The 21,566-nt window shown below is 44.1% G+C and overlaps 1 protein-coding gene and 1 long non-coding RNA gene across 8 annotated transcripts in view; one reads left to right on the top strand and one right to left on the bottom strand.

Annotated features, from left to right (window-relative positions):
- BLM (BLM RecQ like helicase) overlaps positions 1-8,354 on the bottom strand; it is a 101,236-nt gene extending 92,882 nt beyond the window's left edge. The window contains exons 1-2 of one of the 2 annotated variants that reach the window (XM_054531879.2): positions 8,246-8,341; positions 1,465-1,574 (exon numbers count right to left, since the gene is read on the bottom strand). The gene's annotated coding sequence lies outside the window, so the exon portion shown is untranslated. Of the gene's footprint in view, positions 1-1,464; positions 1,575-8,245 lie in introns of both variants that reach the window. The other variant, XM_024232808.3, reaches the window with a different exon arrangement.
- A 101-nt stretch (positions 8,355-8,455) lies between these two features.
- Positions 8,456-21,566, top strand: part of LOC112129056 (uncharacterized) — a 68,946-nt gene continuing 55,835 nt past the window's right edge. For 3 of the 6 annotated variants that reach the window (XR_008513771.2, XR_008513761.2, XR_010137241.1), the window contains exons 1-3: positions 8,490-8,704; positions 10,632-10,753; positions 12,384-12,540. This is a non-coding gene — a long non-coding RNA (uncharacterized LOC112129056). Of the gene's footprint in view, positions 8,795-10,631; positions 10,754-12,383; positions 12,541-21,566 lie in introns of all 6 variants that reach the window. The other 3 variants (XR_008513772.2, XR_010137239.1, XR_010137240.1) reach the window with 3 other exon arrangements.

The raw sequence follows: 21,566 nt of genomic DNA, 5'->3' as shown, positions 1-21,566 counted from the left end.
TGGCGTGAAGCCGGGAGGCGGAGCTTGCAGTGAGTCGAGATGGCGCCACTGCACTCCAGCCTGGGCGAAAGAGCGAGACTCTGTCTCAAAAAAAAAAAAAAAAAAAAAAAGGGACGGTAAAAAAGAGGAAATAGCCCATAAACACATCAAAGTACTCATCTTCACTAATAATTAGAGAAATTAATGCTACCTGAAAATACTACTATACATGAATATACCAGATTGGAAAATAAAAACATATATAATATGAAGTATTAGCCAGCATGCAATGAGCAATGGAAAATCTAATACATTGGTGGGAGTGCAAGCACTTTTGAAAACAATTTAATATTACACAGTAAGGCAATTTGCCTTTGACCTATCAGTTCGTAATTAATTCAATAAAACCTTCCTCTGGGGGCCGGGCGTGGTGGCTTATGCTTGTAATCCCAGCACCTTGGGAGGCCGAGATGGGCAGATCACCTGAGGTCAGGAATTGGAGACCATCCCGGCCAACATGGCAAAACACTATCTCTACTAAAAATACAAAAATTAGCCAGGCATGATGGTGCACGCCTATAATCCCAGCTATTCAGGAGGCTGAGACATGAGAATCTCTTGACCCAGCAGGTAGAGGTTACAGTGAGCCAAGATCACACCACTGCACTCCAGCCTGGGCGACAGAGTGAGACTCCTTCTCAAAAAACAAAACAAAACTTCCTCTGGGGAGGACAAAGGGGCTGGGAAGTGACTTAATCACCAATGGCCAATTATTTAATCAATCATGTCTAGGTAAGGAGGCCTACATAAAAACCCAGAAGGATAGGGCTCAGGGAGCTTCTAGGTTGGTGAGAACATGTAGAGACGGTGGGAGGCTGGTGTGCCTGGAGAGGGCATGGAAGTGCCACACCCCTTCCCACATACCTCGTCCTGTGCATTTCTTCCAGCTGGCTGCTTCTGAGTTGTTTATAATAAGCTGATAATCTAGTAAGGAAACTGTTCTGTGAGCTGAATGTGGAGGACTTACCACTTGTGATTGTAGTCTGAAGTGGGGGGTCTGGAATGGGGGTGGACAAGGAGGACTTAACATATGGGGTCTGCACTAACTCCTGGCAGTTAGTGTCAGAACTGAGCGAGCTAAATGTAGGACACCCAGTGTCTGCTAAAGAACTGAACTATTGTGGGGAAAAAAACCACACATTTGGTGACAGAAGTGAAGAATTATTATATGGGTACAGAGTAGAGAGGAAATGGAGTTTTCTTTACACTGGTATACACATAGAATGAAATATTCAGCCTTTAAAAAGAAAAAAATCGACTAGATGCAGTGGCTCATGCTTGTAATCCCAGCACTTTGGGAAGCAAAGACAGGACTATCGCTCGAGCCCAGGAGTTTGAGACCAGCCTAGGCAACATAGAGAGTCCCGGTATCTACAAAAAATAAAAAAGTTAGCCAGGCATGGTGATACCCTCCTGTAGTCTCACCTTCTCGGGAGGCTGAGGCAGAAGGATCACTTGAGCCCAGGAGTTCAAGGCTGCAGTGAGCTATGATCATTCTACTGCAATCCAGCCTGGATAGCTGAGCAAGACCCTGTCTGAAAAATAATAAAATACAATACAATTAAATGAAATAATAAAATTTTTTTAAAAAAAATCCTGCAACATGAGATGACACAGATGAACCCTGAAGCCATTATGCAAAGTGAAATAAGCCAGTCACAGGACAGACACTACATGATTCCACTGCAATGAGGTATCTAAAATAGGCAAACTCATAGAAGCAAAAGGGGCACAGTGGTTACCAGGGCAGGGCTTTCAGGAAATGGGGAGTTGTTAATCAAAAAGTATAAAGTTTCAGTATTGCAAAATGAATGCATTCTAGAGATCTGCCGTACAACATTGTGGCTATGTGGTACTATACATGTAAAACTCTGTTAAGAGGTTAAGAAAAACAACTTAAAAAATTTTTTTTTTAGAGACAAGGTCTTGCTCTGTCACTCAGGCTGGAGTACAGTGGCACAATCATAGTTCACTGCAGCCTCAAACTCCTAAGCTCAAGTGATCCTCCTGCCTCAGCCTCTGGAGAATCTGGAACTACAGGTACATGCCATCATACTCAACTAATTTTTTTAATTTTTTATAGAGACAAGTCTCCCATTGTTGCCAGACTGGTCTTGAATTCCTGGCCTCAAGAGATCTTGCTTCCTCAGCCTCCCAAAGTGCTGGGATTACAGAAGTGAGCTACCGTGCCCAGCCAAAATTACCATTAAAAAAAAAAAAGAAAAGAAAAACTATATCTACAACGTGGAAGAATCTCACAAACATAATAATGCAAACTAGAAAGACTCAGTAGAATGCATACAGTATCATCCCATTTACAGAGCTCAAAACCAGGCAAAAGTGAACTATATTATTTATAGATGCATAGATCAGGGCAAACTATGAAGACAAGAAAAGCATTATCACAAAAATTGGGACAATAGGGCCGGGCGCGGTGGCTCATGCCTGTAATCCCAGCACTTTGGGAGGCCGAGGCGGGCAGATTACCTCAGGTCAGGAGTTTGAGACCAGCCTGGCCAACATGGTGTAACCCCGTCTCTACTAAAAATAGAAAAAATTAGACAGCCATGGTGGCAGGCGCCTGTATTCCAAGCTACTTGGGAGGCTGAGGCAGGAGAATCGCTTGAACCCAGGAAGCAGAGGTTGCAGTGAGCCGAGATCACGCCACTGCATTCCAGAATGGGCAACAAGAGCAAAACTCCATCTCAAAATAAATAAATAAATAATTGGGACAATAGTTATCCCTAACATAGGGAGGAGGTATGAGAAAGATACACTTCTAGAGTCCTGGGATCCTGGTAATATTCTATTTCTTTCTTGATCTAGATGATAGTTATGTGTAACTATAATTTTATAATAAGTCTTCAATTTACTATGGATACAATATAATTTTTATGCATAACTAAACTTTGTAATTTCTTTGTAACTATTCTTTAAATTATGTAACTTTTTATTATTTTATTTTTTTGAGACAGAGTCTCATTCTGTTGCCCAGGCTGGAGTGCAATGGCCTGATCGTGATCTAGGCTCACTGCAACCTCAGCTGCCCAGGTTCAAGCAATTCTCCTGCCTCAGCCTCCCAAGTAGCTGGGATTACAGACATGGGCCACCACGGCCGGCTAATTTTTGTATTTTAGTAGAGATGGGGTTTCGCTGGGCACGGTGGCTCACGCCTGTAATCCCAGCACTTTGGGAGGCCGAGGCGGGTGGATCATGAGGTCAGGAGATCGAGACCATCCTGGCTAACACGGTGAAACCCCGTCTCTACTAAAAATACAAAAAATTAGCCGGGCCTGGTGGCAGGCGCCTGTAGTCCCAGCTACTCGGGAGGCTGAGGCAGGAGAATGGCGTGAAGCTGGGAGGCGGAGCTTTCAGTGAGCCAAGATTGTGCCACTGCACTCCAGACTGGGAGAGACAGCGAGACTCTGTCTCAAAAAAAAAAAAAAAAAAAAGAGATGGGGTTTCACCCTGTTGGCCAGGCTGGTCTCGAACTCCTGCCCTTAAGTGATCCACCTGCCTCAGCCTCCTAAAGTGCTGGGATTACAGGCGTGAGCCACTTTAACTCTTGGTTTCCAGCGAAATTATGTATATTTTTACGAATGTATCTTGGTTCTCATAAAAAAAAAAAATTTTTTTTTTTGAGATGGAGTCTCTCTGTGTTGCCAGGCTGGAGTGGAGTGGTGTGATCTCGGCTCACTGTAATCTCTCCCTCCTGGGTTCAAGTGATTCTCCTGCCTCAGCCTCCCAAGTAGCTGGGATTACAGGCATGTGCCACCATGCTCAGCTGATTTTTGTATTTTTAGTAGACACAGGGTTTCGTCATGTTGGCCACACTGGTCTCGAACTCCTGACCTCATGATCCGCCCACCTAGGCCTCCCAAAGTGCTGGGATTACAGGCGTGAGCCACTGTGCCCGGCCAATAAAAATATTTTTAAAAGAAAAATTAGGCTGGGCGCAGTGGCTCACACCTGTAATCCCAGCAATTTGGGAGGCCAAAGTGGGTAGGTCACCTGAGGTCAGGAGTTTGAGACCAGCCTGACATGGTGAAACCCCAACTGTACCAAAAATACAAAAATTAGCCGGGCATGGTGGCGGGTGCCTGTAATCCCAGCTACCCAGGAGGCTGAAGCAGGAGAATCGATTGAACTCGGGAGATGGAGGTTATAGTGAGCTGAGATCACGCCACTGCACTTCAGCCTGAGCAACAGAACGAGACTCCATCTCAAAAAAGAGAAAAGAAAAGAAAAATTAGCAACAAATAACAGATAAACGATTACTATTAAAAACATATAAAGAACATCCAGTTCCAATGAACAAATGTTCAGGGAATATAAACACAACAGCTCACCAGAATATACAGACACTAAGTAAATTTATGAAAAAATTGTGAAATTTTTCTAATAATAACATGGAACATTATTTCATAACTATTAAATCAAAGAGAGAGGAATATTGCAAAAATTTATAAGATAAATGACAAGCATGAAGACTGATTCACTAAAATAAACAATTTATTTAGATTTTTATTTTATTTTTTGGTAGAGACGGGGTTTTGCCACGTTGCCCAGGCTGGTCTTGAACTCCCGGGCTCAAGCAATCCCCCACCTTGGCTTCCCAAAGTGCTGGGATTATAGGCATGAACTACCGCGCCCAGCCAGGAAATAATTTAATATTGAAAAAAGCAGGCCAGGTGCGGTGGCTCACACCTGTAATCCCAGCACTCCGTGGGCAAACTGCTTGAGCCTACGAGTTCGAGATCAGCCTGGACAACATGGTGAAACCCTATCTCTACAAAAAATCAAAAGCCCATCTCTACAACAAATACAAAAATTAGCCAGGCATGGTGGTACACCCCTGTACTCCCAGCTGAGGTGGGAGGATCACTTGAGCCTGGGGGGCTGGAGCTGCAGTGAGGTTAGAGCTGCAGTGAGCCCTGTCTCAAAAAAAAAAAAAAAAAAAAGAAAGAAAGGAAAAAAAAATTCCTCAAGTGTCAGGTTTAAAAAGAAAGAAAAAAGAAAAACACTAAGTTATGAATACATTAAGGCTACAGCTACCTAAGAAATCTGTATAGCTAAATCTGTGTAACTAATTTTATAGCTGAAATTTGGAAAGGACTCATGGAAAATGAAAATAGTTCAAGTGTTTGAAAGATAGGATTATGACTGGAATATTTTTCTTGACATTGAGAATATGTTTCAATAAAATACAGGAATTTTTAAACAAAGTAAACTCAATAGTTCCCTGTCATTCCAGAGAACAAAGTCCATATGTCATAACTCCAAGAACTTCCACTCTCTGTCTTCAACTTGTATTTTTCATTCAGCTAATAGCTACAGTGACTACTCTGTGCCAGGCATCATGGTAGGCACTGAAATACAGAGATGGGAAAGACATTATTACTGCCTTCAAGGAGCTTATAGACTAGCAGAAAATAGACATGTCAACAAATAATTACAATGCAACGAGATAAGTCTGACAATCAAGTCTTTTCTTAAAAGACTATGGCTTCCCAGATTAAGGAAAAACAGGCAAATGATAGAGAAGCTTTTCAAAGAACACTGAATTGGATCTTGAAGGACAAGTGGAACTTTACAGACCGGACTGAGGTTGTGAAGAAGAGTAGTCTATGAACTACTGGCACAAAGGTGGAGGTAGAATAGTAATGTGTTACAGAAACAGAATGCTCAAAAGCCTCTGGTATCATACTAAGGAGGTTTAGATTTTATCCTACAGGTAATGGAGACCCTTAGGGGCTTTTAGCACTGAAGTCCTAGGATTATTCTATGATTATCTTGGACCTCTTTATTCTATCCATTTTTCTCTTAGAGAGAAAACCATATATATGTAAATTAAAATATATATGTATATCTTTTAATTTTTAATATTTCTTACATAAAGATACAGAAAATAGAATTACACCCATGTACCCACCAACCAAATTTAAAAAGTTAAATTCGGCCCTATTCTCTCTCTTTTAAAGGCATACAACATTTCAGGTAGATTGACTGACAGACTCTCACTCTGTAACCCAGGCTGGAATGCAGTGGTGCAATCTTGACTAACTGCAGCCTCCTGGGTTCAAGCGATTCTTGTGCCTCAGCCTCCCCACTAGCTAGAACCGCAGGCGCACACCACCACGCCCAGATAATTTTTGTATTTACTATAGAGAGGGAGTTTCTCCATGTTGGTGAGGCAAGTCTCGAACTCCTGGCCTCAGGTGATTCGCCCGCCTCATCCTCCCAAAGTGCTGAGATTATGGGTGTGAGCCACTGTGCCTGGCCTCATTTCAGATATATTTAAAATGTCACTCATGGCCGGGCGCAGTGGCTCGCCTGTAATCCCAGCACCTTGGGAGGCGGAGGCAGGTGGATCATGAGGTCAGGAGATTGAGACCATCCTGGCTAACACAGTGAAACCCCGTCTCTACTACAAATACAAAAAATTAGCTGGGCGTGGTGGTGGGTGCCTGTAGTCCCGGCTATTTGGGAGGCTGAGGCAGGAGAATGACATGAACCCGGAAGGCGGAGCTTGCAGTGAGCCAAGATTGCGCCACTGCACTCCAGCCTGGGCAACAGAGCAAGACACCATCCCCCCCAAAAAAAAAAAAAAACTCACTCATTCCAGGAATGACTATGAAAAAGGAAAAAACAGATAAAAATTCACTCATTCCAGGAATGACTATGAAAAAGGAAAAAACAGATGAAAATTTCAAAATCAAAACAAATAAACTATCACTCATTCCCCTTACCTTTTTCCCTTCCCTTCCTGCTCATAGGTAATACCAAATGTCCTAAAGTGGGTGTGTAGAATTTCCCAGCACGATGTTGTTTTACTGCACATCTAACACTTTTCCTAATTTTTTAACTCGGTTTCCTCAGTAAAACGAAGGAAATAACTACTTCTCCAGGTTACTGATAGGACTGTAAACTATACTTATAAGGTACCTATCATGGTGAGTGGCACTGAAAGTGACACAGGACCCAGAAATTTCATTTCCTCCCAGTAGATTATAAGCTACTGTCTGACAGTATAAGCAGCCCAGCTAACAAAATGTTGATTCAATTAATTCTATTTACTATTCCCCAAACAGAATACTTTTGCCTACCCCCTTCTTCACCTTCTGATCTCTCATGCAGTCTTTCAAATTCCTGTCCCTTAATCTTGACAGTGGCACACAAGTGTTATTTATCTGCACGGGTGGAACAAAGAGCTGTCAGTCACCTGCTCCATCTCACGCCATGAGGTACCTAAAGTTCTGTATGACCTAAGGACAGGTGAGGGGTATAGGAGAAAGCCTAATGTTGTGGGACATGCTTTACAATCAGGCGCTCTTAGTTCAAATCCTGTATCTCTAGCACTTAATCACCAAATGCTCTTTCTGTACAGAGACAACCTCTTTGTGCTTCAGATTCTCCATGTCTAAAATGGGGACAATTTCATCCGCTTCCCTAGGTAATGATAACAGAACCCTTACTGTGTACTATGTAACAGGTAGTCTTCGAAGCATTTATTATTGCATATATTAAGTCGTTTAATCCTAACATAAACGCCAGGAAGTAGAAGAGACCATTTCCCCCATATGACAGACGAAAACCAAGACACTTAGTGTTTCACTAACGTGCAGTAGACACAGAGCTAAATGTGAAGGAGCCAGAATTCGAACCCAAGCAATCTGATGCAGTATTCTTAACCACTTCGCTTTGCTGGGATATCGTAAAGCTACAGTTGTAAGATCACGGGTGCCAGGAACATGGCACACAGTAGACACTCAAAAACAAGAGTAGCCCAGCTCGTGACCATGGAAGGCCACAGAAAAAGTACAAAGTGTTTTCGTTGTTCCTCAGGAGGGACACGGAGGTAGTAGTCCCAGAGGTCTGGGCTGGGATTACTCTGTGCAGGGCATCATGTTAGGCACTGGAGCACATGGGCAAGAACATGCCAGGTCCTAGCCCATGCTCGGCCTCCGACGCCCCGGGAGACCTTGGCAGAGTTCGCCCCCGCCCCGGGCCTCTGTTTCCCCATTTGGGAACGTATTTATGTATCTGCTGTCCTCCCAGGATGTTGGCCAGACTAGAGAACTCAGCGGGCCGAGGCGAACCAGTGCAGGAAACGGAAGAACCCGAGCGGCCTCCAGCTCCGGGCCGGGCCGCCAGAGCAGGGCTAGATCAATGCGGACCGACCCGTAGTTACGCGCGCGGCACTCACCTCGCACGCAGACTCCTAGCGGACGGAACCAGGATCCAAACTTCCCGCGCTGCGGCCACGGCCCCGCGCCGAGCGCTGGCTCACTTCGCGCCGGAAGCCTGCCTATTCCGATTGGCTGCTTCCTGGGGAAGCTGACCAATACTGTCGCACTCCGACATCTGTTCCCGCCCCTCAGGCTGCTGGGGCGGGGTCGCCGTACAGCGCCGGGAGGGATACGTATCTCCGAAGCCCAATCAGAGTCCGGACGGGAGGGTCAGGTGACTACGGTTACATCTAGGGCTTCCGGCGCTAGTTGGGTCTTTGTTTTTGGTGTTTTAGAGTCGGTGAAGGCTTTAAAGGAAGTAGGCAGCTGGAACTCGGCTATGGCGGGGTTGAAAAGCCCGGACGTTTGAGAGCTGAGACTTGCCAGTTCCCATAGGCCAAGCCAGGCGTCTGCACCCCGTTCTCTTGGCTCCGACGGTGTGTCTCTGTGATGTTTTGGCGGTCTCTTCTCTCCATCCCCTTAATAATACTGGTCTCTGTTTCACCCGTACGCCTCTACACGAGCAGGTGCAAATTGTCATTGAACCGGGAAAGTGGGCGCACACTCAGATGCCTCCATGGACACGTGAGAAGCCATGCTTCTGTTTCAGCCTATTGCTGACACGCGGGAATGTGGGCCCTGTGATGCTAGATCTTACTTTGTTTCCTTTCTTCCTCTCTTCTCTCCTCTCTACTTCCTTCCCTCTCTCCTTCCCTCCCGCCCTCCCTCCTCTTTGTGTGTGTTATAAAATCTATCTAACATAAAATTCACCATTTTTAAGTGTACAGTTCAGTGGCATTAAGTACTTTCACACTGTTGTGAAACCATCACCACTATCCATCTCCAGAACTTTTTCATTATCCCAAATAGAAAATCTGCCTATTACACCGTAACTCCCCATTACCCGTTTCTCACAACCCCTGATAGCCGATATTGCACTTTCTATCTGTAAATGCTAGGTACCGCATATAAATTGAATCATACAATAATTGCTCTTTTCTGATTGGCTTATTTCACTTAGCATAATGTCTTCAAGGAGCATCTATGTTGTAGCATGTATCAGAATTTCTTCCTTCTTGAGGCTAAATAATATTCCATTATACATGTATACTACATTTTGTTTATCCATTCATCCATATAAATGGATGCTTGGTTATTCCCACCTTTTGGCTATTGTGAATAATGCTGCTATGAACTTTGGTATACAAATAATCATTCTCCACATAATACGCAGAAAGAGTTTTCTAAAATGTAAAAATCTGTTCAAGTTACCTCCCTCCTGAAAATCTTCTATGGTAAATTGAAACCAAAATATGATGCTAGTAAACACTCCATAGAATAGCTGAAATGAAAAGACTGACAATTTCCTTAGTTGCAAAGATGCAGAAATGGGACTCTCATACAGTGTTGATGGGAGTGTAAAATGGTACAACCACTTTGGAAACATCAGTCTCTACCGAAATTAAATTTACCCCTACCCTATACCCCAGAAATCCCAATTCTAGATATTTACCCCAAAAAATGAATGCCTTTGTTCACCAAAAGACTCATAGCAGCTTTATTCATAATAGCCAAAGGGAAAAAACCCAGATGTCCACCAATAGATGAATAGATAAATTGCGGCTTATTCATATAACTGTATACTACTGTTAAAGAATAATTTTAATATCAAATATAATAGATATAAATGTTAGAGATTTTATTTAACTCATTAATGAATGAGATATCCAGAAAGATTACAACTGCTTCAATGGAAAATTCAAAGTACCACACACATAGTCAAATGAGGAATAATGAAATAACTACAAATATATACAAAAACTGGCAGAACTGATCAAATCCACAGCTTAGTAATCAATTGCATTCTACTGAAAACAATTTGCATTTCTTTTTTTTTTTTTTTGAGACGGAGTCTCACTCAGCCACCCAGGCTGGAGTGCAGTGGCGTGAGCTCGGCTCACCGCAACCACCATCTCCCAGCTTCAATAGAGTCTCCTGTCTCAGCCTCCCGAGTAGCTGGGATTACAGGCACCCACCATCATGCCCAGCTAGCTTTTTGTATTTTGGTAGAGACAGGGTTTCACCATGTTGGCCAGGCTGGTCTCGAACTCCTGACCTCAGGTGATCCGCTCGTCTTGGCCTCCCAAAGTGCTAGGATTACAGGCGTGAGCCACCGTGCCCAGCCACAATTTGCATTTCTATAGACAAGAAGCGTCTATAGTTTGTATAGTTGTTCTGTAGCTCAAAGACAGTGAAAGGTTTAGTCTTCATAGAATCGGACATTCTAGAAAAGTAAGCTGGACAGCTGAGCACCTTGTTTTTCAATGACACCCAGTAATCATTTTTTTTTTTGTTTGTCTTTAGATGGAGTCTTGCTCTGTCACCCAGACTGGAGTACAGTGGTGTGATCTCAGCTCACTGCAACCTCCACTTCCCAGGTTCAAGCAATTCTCCTGCCCCAGCTTCCCAAGCAGTTGGGACTACAGGTACGTGCCACCACGCCTGGCTAATTTCTTGTATTTTTAGTAGAGATGGGGTTTCACCATGTTGTCCAGGCTGGTCATGAACTTCTGACCTCAGGTGATCTGCCTGCCTTGGCCTCCCAAAGTACTGGGATTACAGGCTTGAGCCACCATGCCTGGCCCCAGTAATCTGTTTTAGACTATTTCAAAGCTTTTCTCAGTTTTTTTTTTGTATTACAAAGTAATAGGAGAATGAACTACTGGTACATACAGTATAGATGAAGCTCAGACACTATGCTGAGCACAAAAAGAGGTAGATAAAAGAGCATATAGGGCCGGGTGCGGTGGCTCACGCCTGTAATCCCAGCACTTTGGGAGGCCGAGGCGGGTGGATCACGAGGTCAGGAGATTGAGACCATCCTGGCTAACACGGTGAAACCCTGTCTCTACTAAAAAATACAAAAAAATCAGTCAGGCATGGTGGCGGGCACCTGTAGTCCCAGCTACTCGGGAGGCTGAGGCAGGAGAATGGTGTGAACCTGGGAGGCGGAGCTTGCAGTGAGCCGAGATCGTGCCACTGCACTCTAGCCTGGGCGACAGAGCAAGACTCCGTCTCAAAAAAAAAAAAACAGAAAAAGAGTATATAGTGCATACCAGGTTACCTCTGGAGGTAGAAGTAGATGAGGAAGCTCCCCAAGGAAATCTTATGGAGTGCTGGAAATTACATATCTATCTTATTTAGACATTTAATATATATAAAGTAATATATAAATCATTTATATATAAAATCATTGTATACATATAATCATTGAGATATGTATTTTTTCAATTTTTTAAAATTTATTTTTATTTTTTGAGACAGTGTCTGGCTCTGTTGCCCAGACTGGAATGCAGTGGTGCCATCTTGGCTCAGTGCAACCTCCACCTCCCAGGCTCAAGTAATTCACCCACCTCAGCCTCCTGAGTAGCTGGGACCACAGGCACCTGCCACCACGCCTGGCTAATTTTTGTATTTTTAGTAGAAATGGGGTTTTGCCATGTTGCCCAGGCTGGTCTCAAACTCCTCGCCTTAGGCGATCTGCCAGCCTCAGCCTCCAAAAGTGCTGAGATTACGGCCATGAGCCACCTTGCCTGGAAGGTATATATTTAAGATTAAGATGAGTGCACAGGCCTTTCACCACCCTACGCTAACATCTACCTTCCAGGTGGGAGGTAAAGGTTGCAGTGAGCTAAGATCACACTACTGCACTCCACCCTGGGCAGCAGTGAGAATCTGTCTCAAAAAAAAAAAAAAAAAAACACACAGAATCCTTCCAGCAGCTCCCATTTGCCTTCAAGGTGAAGACCAAACTCCGATTGAGTCCCTGCTTCCTCTCATATGTCATCTGTCCCTCATCCCCATTTTCCTGTCATTTCCTCAAGGTGTTTTATAGTCTTTCCAGTTTTCTGGCCTTTGCCTCCAAATCATACCTCTCATTCATCTCTCAGGTCTCAGGACAACTTCTCTGCAAGTTGTTGGAGAAGTTGGGAAGTTGGAAAGCCTTACCTAATCCTCCAAATCTGCCTGTGTATCCCTCCTAGGTTTTCCCATAACATCAGTCAGCATTTGTATTGGTTGTATTGATACTATTAGTGTGCCTGTCTTCCTCTACAGAATATGCTCTCCATGAGGGAGCTCTTCAGGACCTACCACAATGGCTGGCACTAGAGAAGGGCACAAAATTGAAGAACAGTGAAGACAAAAGCAATAAGATAATTAAGGCCATGTGAGACAGCAACAATATCAGCTGAATGTCACCCTTTATCGAGTTGTGAGTATCCAACCTCTCACTTTGGGGGATACTGTTTGAACCTAAGTAACATTAGTGGCTTTATTCATTTGGTAGATTGTTTGTATCTTTGCATTGTCTCTATCCTGCTTTTTCCTTGGCCATTTTGCTATTAAAAATCTGCTTGATTTACTCTGCATTTTCCCATAGAGAAGGGTAGCCTGAGGAGTTATTTAACAATGATGTGTTTCGGCCAGGCGCGGTGGCTCATGCCTGTAATCCCAGCACTTGGGGAGGCAGAGGCAGGCAGATCACGAGGTCAGGAGATCGAGACCATCGTGGCTAATACGGTGAAACGCCGTCTCTACTAAAAATACAAAAATTAGTCAGGTGTCATGGCACACACCTGTAGTCCCAGCTACTCGGGAGGCTGAGGCAGGAGAATGGCATGAACCTGGGAGGTGGAGCTTGCAGTGAGCCGAGATCACGCCACTGCACTCCAGCCTGGGGGACAGAGCAAGACTCTGTCTCAAAAAAAAAAAAAAAAAAAATTATGTGTTTTGTTTTTGCAACAAGTAAAAATTGACATATTTCACCCACACGTTCATTAACAGATGAATGAATAAACAAAATGTGGTATATCTAATAAGCTGGGCACGGTGGCTCACACCTGTAATTCCAGCATTTTGGGAGGCTGAGGTGGGTGGATCACTTGAAGTCAGGAGTTCAAGACCAGCCTGGTCAACATAGTGAAACCCTGTCTCTACTAAAAATACAAAAAAGTTAGCCGGGCATGGTGGCATGTGCCTGTAGTCCCAGCTACTCGGGAGGCTGAGGCAGGAGAATTGCTTGAACCTGGCAGGTGGAGGTTGTAGTGAGCCAAGATCACGCCACTGCACTCCAGCCTGGGCAACAGAGCGAGGCTCCATCTCAAAAAAAAAAAAAAAAAAAGTAGTATATCCATACAGTGGAATATCATTCGGCCATGAAAAGGAGTGAAGCTCTGACACATGTTACAACATTCTGAGTCAAATATGCCAGACACAAAAAAACAAATACTATCTGACTCCATTTACGTGAAAGATTTTGAATAGGCAAATTCATAGAGACAGAAAGTAGATTAGAGGTTTCAGGAACTGAGAGTAGGAAGGAGGGAAGAATGAGGAATTATTGCTTACTGGGTTCATAGTTTACATTTGGGGGGATGAAAAAGTTTAGAAATAGTGGCAATGGCTGTACAGCATTTTGAATGTAATTAATGCCATTGAGTTCTATACATAAAAAGGTTAAAATAACAGTTTATTTCATACATATTTTACCACACACAAAAAAAGCAGTTGCTGTGGGAAAAAAAAACACACACACAACATATTTTACACACACACAAAAGCTCCAATCAAAACAGAAAAAGAGGAAGGAAGAAAGGGAGTGTGGGAAGGAGAGAAGGAAGGAGAGAGGGAAGAAGAGAGGAAGGTACGAAAGAAAAGAAAGATCTAGCATCATCACAGGGCCCACATTCCCTCAAGCGAACAATAGTCTGAAACAACTGTGGCTTCTCATGTGTCCCTGGAGGCATCTGAGTTTGTTTCATGTTTCCCCCATCAATGACAATTTGCACCTGCTGGTGTAGAGAGGTACCTGTGGAACAGAGGCCAGCATTAATAAGGGGGTGGAGAGGAGAGACTGCCAAAGCCTTGCAGAGACAGAAAAAAAAAGTGTGATTTTCCAGGACTGAAAACTCAGTCGCAGCAGCCCCTCTCTCAGTTGTACCTGTAGGATTTTAATTTATAGAGGCGACTGACTGATGACAGAGAGACTAGTGGCTTTGAAGGAATAATTTATCCACATTTCCTGAGAGGAAGGGCACACCACGCCATGCAGGGCCACATGGAGAAGAAGCACCAGGTTTGGTCAGGAGGCAGAAGGGAGTGAAGGGAAAGCTTAAACCAGAACCTTTATTAGCGTTTCAGCAGGAAAGGCAAGGCAGTGCAGGGAAAGTTTGGGACTGGCTGGTTTGAATAATTCTGGTGGGTTTTGGAGATTAGCGGTATCTCTAGGGGTTCTCTAGTACCTAGCCTTGGGTTAATTTAGGGCAGGGGAAATATTGGCTTTGTGTTAGATAAAGGGGGTAGTTAGAGGTATGGACTTGGGACTAGTTGGAGGGTTTGTAATATAATTTTTTGGGCACCCACAAAAACAAGATCATAGGAAAGATGTAAACAACTTTGGTTGTTCGTTTGGTCCTGTATGGCCTGAGCCACAGATGCGTTTGGCATAATAGCAGCTTCCTGGCATGAAAGAGCCAAAAAAAAGAAAACATCAAAAACACTGCCTTTTGCAGTAGACATCTGTAATCTTTGCCTGGGGAAAATCATCCACTTACAGCACCCTGACATGGCTTTGGAGAGCCACTTTTCTCAATTCAGCCAGGAAACTCATGCCAATGTGGGACTGACTTCTCAAGCCTGGAATGCCAGGGGTGGCCCTGCCACTTCAGCCTGGCCAATCAGTATATCTTACCGGCTTGGCCTGATGACTCCAGCTGGGCCAATGAGAGCCCTCCCCAGGACTTTGGCTAGAATCTACCGGGAATGTGGTAATAGGTGTGCCCTTTCTGTTGGCGTTCCCAAACTGTTAAGATGTCATCCTGGATGTGGGACTAGGAGGGGAGCCTGCCTGAGAATGAAGCCACCGGAGAGGAGAGTGCAGGCAAGAGAAGGAGAGAAGCTGGGTTTTGGTGGAATTAATTGTCTGAGGCCCTGGATCCTGCTGTACTGGCAGCCACGTCCTGGACTTTGCAGTCATATAAGCCAGTTAATTCCCGTTTATACTTAAAAAAAAAAAAAAAAAAGGCAAACTGCAAAACAGTAGCCATAGGATGCTATGTTTATGTCGAGAACGGGGGAAAATGATTCGGATATGTGTCAGCATATTCATTTAAACTTTTCTAATAAGAAGCTAATAATCATGAATACCTGTTGGGAGTGGGAACTGGGTAGATGGAGGAATGAGTCATAGAAATACTTCACTGTGGCCGGGCATGATGGCTCACGCCTGTAATCCCAATATTTTGGGAGGCCGAGGCTGGCGGATCACTTGAGGCCAGGAGTTTGAGACCAGTCTGGCCAACATGACAAAACCCGTCTCTACTAAAAATACAGAATTTAGCTGGGCATGGTGGCATGCGCCTCTAGTCCCAGCTAGTCAGGAGGCTGAGGTGGGAGAGTTGCTTGAACCCAGGAGGCAGAGGTTGCAGTGAGCCAAGATGGTGTCATTGCACTCCAGCCTGGGCGACAGCGAGACTCTGTCTCAAAAAAAAAAAAGAGATACTTCACTGTATACCCTTTCATATTTTTTGACATTTGAAGATGTGAGAATGTTACCTATCAATAATATTAAATACAGACATTTAATTTTTCTTTTTTGTAGAGACGGAGTCTTGCTGTTGTCCAGGTTGGTTGTGAACTCCTGGCCTCAAGCAATCCTCCTGACTCAGCCTCCCCAAGTGCTGGGATTACAAGTGTGAGCCACCGTGCCCAGCCCAGACTTTTAAAAATACAAAAAACTCGAGATTTATTTTATAAAGCCCTTAGGAAGAACAAATCCTATTATAGCAAATACATTGAATTTTCAATGTACTGTGCTAGTAAGATATTTACACTCCTAACCACTCAGGAGCAAAGTAAACAAAGAACACTGTTAAGAGACCAGGTAGGTGGAGAAAGATCTTAATTAAACTTAAAGTTATATATACATAGTCTGCCTTTTGTTATGTTTTCTAAGAATATGTTAGAAACAGTCTGAGATATTCAGTGGTAAGAATGACACTCTTCCGAGAATATACGTTGTTATTCACAAGGAGCTTCTGCTTCCAAGTAGGATGTAGTAGGTATCAGTAGGTTGTCACTCCTGCTACAACAACCAGAAAAACAAAAACGCACACATACAAAAAAAGGATAAATTATACAAATCACACACACATATATGTATATATTTATAGACAGTTTCACTCTGTCACCTAGGCTGGAGTGCAGTGGTGCCATCTCAGCTCACTGCAGCCTCTGCCTCCTGAGTTCAAGTGACTCTCCCACCTCAGCCTCCCGACTAGCTGGGACTACAGGTGTGTGCCACCATGCCCAGCTAAATTTTGTATTTTTACAAATTGTGTTTTACAACATGGGGTTCCACCATGTTGGCCAGGCTGGTCTCGAACTGCCTTGGCCTCCCAAAGTTCTGGGATTACAGGTGTGAGCCACTGCGCCTGGCCCAAATCCTATTTTTAAAGACATAAGAACATCAGAGAACAGTGGGATCAGAGAAAGAAGAGCCCATTGCTAGGTGAGCTGGGATTGCTGGTCATTTTTCTCCCTGGGTGCATTTGTCAAAGCGGAAGATTGAGTGTGGTTTACACTGAACTTTTGATGGCCTCTCAGGCTATTGTTACAGATTAGAGTCTAAAGGAGCCTAGATAAGAGGCTTTTTTTTCCCATGTGATATTTGCTGAGTGCTGGGGTAGACTGGGGGCCAAGAGCTGCTAAGCTCCAGACCTAGGCTGGAAAGGCAGAGTAAGATCTGCAGTCTCTTATTGTTTGGAATATGGAGTCCCTCTGAAGGGAGGGGCCTGCAAAAAATACATGACAGGTCTCACTCTCAAGATAATTAAAAACAGAGGTGGACCACATCTAAGTAAAGCCATAACTTTTCCGAAATCAGCTCAATTTCTGATTGGATAGAATTATCATTCTTTTGAGCTACATGGGCTGACAGAAAATAGAGTCAACCATTCAGAGAAAAATATTATTAACTTTGACATTTAAGGTTATTTTATACACAATATTTGGCATACAATAAAAAAGTATTAGTTGGCAGGGGGCAGTGGCTCACACCTGTAATCCCAGCACTTTGGGAGGCTGAGGCAAGTGGATCACTTGAGGTCAGGAGTTCGAGACCAGCCTGGGAAGCATAGTGGAACCCCATCTCTAATAAAAATACAAGAATTAGTCAGGTGTGGCACACGCCTGTATTCCCAGCTACTCAGGAGGCTGAGGCAGAAGAATCGCTTGAACTCAGGAGGTGGAGTTTGCAGTGAGCAGAGATCGCGCCACTGCACTCCAGCCTGGGTGACAGAGCGAGACTCTGTCTCAAAAAAAAAGAAAGAAAATGTCTGTAAGTACAGAAAGATAAAATAGAAAGAACAATGTTAACTACGAAGTTCTTGTTTAATGTCTCCCTAGAATACGATATTTAGCCGAGAAGATTATTCACATAATCTTAGCACGTTTGTTGTAGAAAATAAAAGGGAATTTTGTTTATTTAAATTATAAATAAACTCATTTTGTAATCATATTATATAAATTCCTGTTAGAATCTTGGATCTAGTTTTTTCTTCACAGATTGCAAGTAACATAAAATAAAGCTTCCACCAGATTTGAATCTAAATACCACACACTTTACAATTCTGAATTTTGGTTTCTACATTTGTAAAACAGAAATAGTAATACATGTCTCATAAGTTTAGTATGAAGATTAAGTGACGTAAGGCCCTTGGTATAATGCCTGGTACACAGTAAATATACATTATTATTGCTACTGTTACTTTTGGAGACAGGGTCTCATTCTGTCGCCCAGGCTGGAGTGCAGTGGTACAATCATGGCTCACAGTAGTCTTGAACTCCTAGGCTCAAGTGATCCTCCTGCCTCAGCCTCTTGTTTAGCTGGGAATACAAGTACATGCCACCATGTCCAGCTAATTTAAAAAAATTGTTTTTCCGGAGACAGGTTCTCACTATGTTGTCAGGGCTGGTCTTGAACTCCTGGCCTCAAGCGATCCTCCCATCTTGGCCTCCCAAAGTGCTGGGTTTATAGATGTGAGCCATTGCACCCAGCTATGAAAAATTATTAATTTTTCCTCAGGCATGCATATCTACCATGTTACAGGAATCATCACAGGGAGTGTGAGGGAATAGACTCCCATTAAATGAGATGAGATTAAATGAGACAGTGGATGTAACTCTCTCAGTAAAGTCCTTGTAAATGGTGACCCTTATTATTATAATAACATAATCTCACTCTGCCAAATCAGGTGTGCAAGAAACTATTTTAACGTAACAACTTCACGTGTGTTTTGAGTTCCCAGTCTGCTAGATAACAGCAAATTAATCTTAGATATGTGAGGTTTATTTGTTTGTTTGTAGAGGTCTCACTGTGTTGCCCAGGCAGGTCTCAAATTCCTGGCCTGAAGCTGTCCTCCCGCCTCAGCCTCCCAAAGGGTTGGGATGACAGGCGTAAGCCACCATGCCCGGCCCAAAATTTGGAGTTTTCTTTCCTTCCTACTGGATGGTGCGTGGGTTCTAGGGTCTTACCTTGTTCCAAGGTGTGAGTTGGAGGGCAGTTGTTCCTTATAATCATCTTTCCTCATAGGTCACACAGAAGTGGCCTGTTCTTGTGCCTATGCCTTTTTCAAATCTGGGGCATCCTCCCTCCACTTCAACTTACAGCCTGGGGGCCATGGGAATCTTTCTGTTGCTTCAGTGTCAAACAAGGGCATGGACATCTTAGAGCACCTGTGGCGCTGCCAACCAAAACACCCTATACACGGTGCCATCTCTGGGGTCCTGCTGTTCCCTGGCATGCAGCCCAGGAATCAGGGCCTCAGGCCTTTCTTTCTTGGAGCCACCTTGTCACTGCTTTCTCATATCAGTGCCTCACTTCTGTCTCCCCCTGCTTAAGGGACTTTTAATCTGGTCTCCCTACAGAACTTTACCTATTATTACCTATTATTAAGAATAGGTTTAGTTTCTTTCAGAAACTATTGTTTTGGAGTGTTTTCCACTTTTGTTACCATTTCATCTCTCATCTGAGCCAATAGACACATAGATTGCTTAAATGGCTGAAGACAGGGGGAAGGGAGGATACTAGAAGAAAATAAAAACAAGGCCAGCGCAGTGGCTTATGGCTGTAATCTTGGCATTTTGGGAGCCCAAGGCAGGCAGATCACTTGAGCCCAGGAGTTCAAGACCAGCTGGGGAAATGTAGGGAGACCCTGTCTCTACAAAAAATAAAAAATTAGCCAGGCATGGTGGTGTGCACCTGTTAGTCCCAGCTACTCCGGAGGCTGAGGTGGGAGGATTGCTTGAGCCCAGGAGGTCAAGGCTGTGGTGAGCCGAGATCATGCCACTGCACTGTAGCCTGGGCCACAGAGCAAGACCCTGTCTCAAAAAGGGAAAAGAAAGAAAGAAAGAAAAGAAAAACATATCAGGTAAGGGTTCCAACTATAATATAATTTTTTTTCTTTTTTTTTTTTTTCTTTTTGAGACAGTGTCTCACTCTGTTGCCCAGGCTGGAGTTCAGTGGCACCATCTCGACTTACTGCAGCCTTGACCTCCTGGGTTCAAGTGATCCTTCTACTTCAGCCTCCCAAGTAGCTGGGACCACAGGCGTGTGCCACCATGCCCAGCTAATTTTTGTATTTTTTGTAGAGACGGGCTTTCACCATGTTGCGCAGGCTGGTCCTGAGCTCCTGGTCTCAAGCAATCCTCCTGCCTCAGTCTCCCAAAGTGCTGGGATTACAGACGTAAGCCATCAGGCCCAGCCTATAATGGAATTCTTATTATCAGATTAGCCTTTCTGCCTTAAGCAACCATGAAACTGCCCAAAAGCTATGAGCAACCATTTTCAAACAATAGACAACAGGCAGTGCATGACAGTAATCCCCGCGATCACTGATGAGATGTTTCCCACAATTTCTCCATCTCTCTACTGGGGACAGCTTTCCAGTTGCAGCGTAGCAAGCTGGAATTCTGGCAGAGTAGGGATGCCCTGCTGTGTCGAGAAGAGATCAGAGTGAAGGGCTGCCGAAACCGCTGCAGTCCATAAGTTGTGGCCCTGGAGAGAATGGAGCTGCTTATGTGGGAGGCAGAGTTCCACACCATGGCTTTCTCATGAGTTCTGGGCTGAAAACTGGGACGTACATGTGTAGGGAAGACTACCTGAGGGTTACCAGAGAGAGGCTGCTACCCAGTTGAGAGCAAAACAGATAATAGAGGTCAGGCAGATAACAGAATCCAGAGCCGCTGCAATGTATTGTCCAGTGTCCTTTACACAATCTACAATTCCTAAACGTACAAGGAAACAGAAAAATATGACCCATAGCAAAAACAACAATCAATAGAAGCTGACCGCAAGGTGGTCTAGATGCTGGACTTAGCAAAGACTTTAAGGAAATGATTATATGTTCAAAATTCTAAAGGAAAATATGTTTAAAGGATTAAAGGAAGATATGTTTAAATAATTAGGCCAGGCACGGTGGCTCAAGCCTCTAATCCCAGCACTTTGGGAGGCCGAGGTGGGTGGATCACCTGAGGTCAGGAGTTCAAGACCAGCCTGACCAACATGGTGAAACCCCATCTCTACTAAAAATACAAAAAATTAGCCAGGCGTGTTGGTGCGTGCCTGTAATCCCAGCTACTCGGGAGGCTGAGGCAGGAGAATCTCTTGAAACCAGGAGGCGGAGGTTGCAGTGAGCCGAGATCGCGCCATTGTACTCCAACTTGGGCAACAAGAGTGAAATTCCGTCTAAAAAAAAAAAAAGGAAAATATGTTTAAATAATTAAAGGAAAATATGGTCTTTTTTTCTTTTTTTAAGAGACGGGATCTCACTACATTGCCTAGGCTGAACTTGAACTCCTGGGCTCAAGAGATCCTCCTGCTTCAGCCTCCCAAGTAGCTGAGATTACAGGCATGCACCCCCACACCCAGCAGGAAAGGTCTTTTCTTTTGAGGCACGTTCTAACTCTGACACCCAGGCTGGAGTACAAGTGGCATGATCTTGGTTCACTGCAGCCTCAATCTCCAGGGCTCAAGTGATCCTCCCACCTCAGCCTCCCAAGTAGCTGGGACTACAGGTGTGCACCACCATGCCCAGCTAATTTTTGGATTTTTTTTTTTTTTTTTTGCAGAGACAGGTTTCACCCTGTTACCCAGGCTGGTCTCAAACTCCTGGGCTCCAGCAGTCCACCCACCTCGGCCTCCCAAAGTGTTGGAATTACAGGCATGAGCCACCACACCCA

This window comes from Pongo abelii, chromosome 16, assembly GCF_028885655.2.
Source record: "Pongo abelii isolate AG06213 chromosome 16, NHGRI_mPonAbe1-v2.0_pri, whole genome shotgun sequence".
NCBI lineage: Eukaryota > Metazoa > Chordata > Mammalia > Primates > Hominidae > Pongo > Pongo abelii.
The sequence above is the reverse complement of the archived record's forward strand: the minus strand, read 5'-3'. Positions and strand labels throughout refer to the sequence as shown.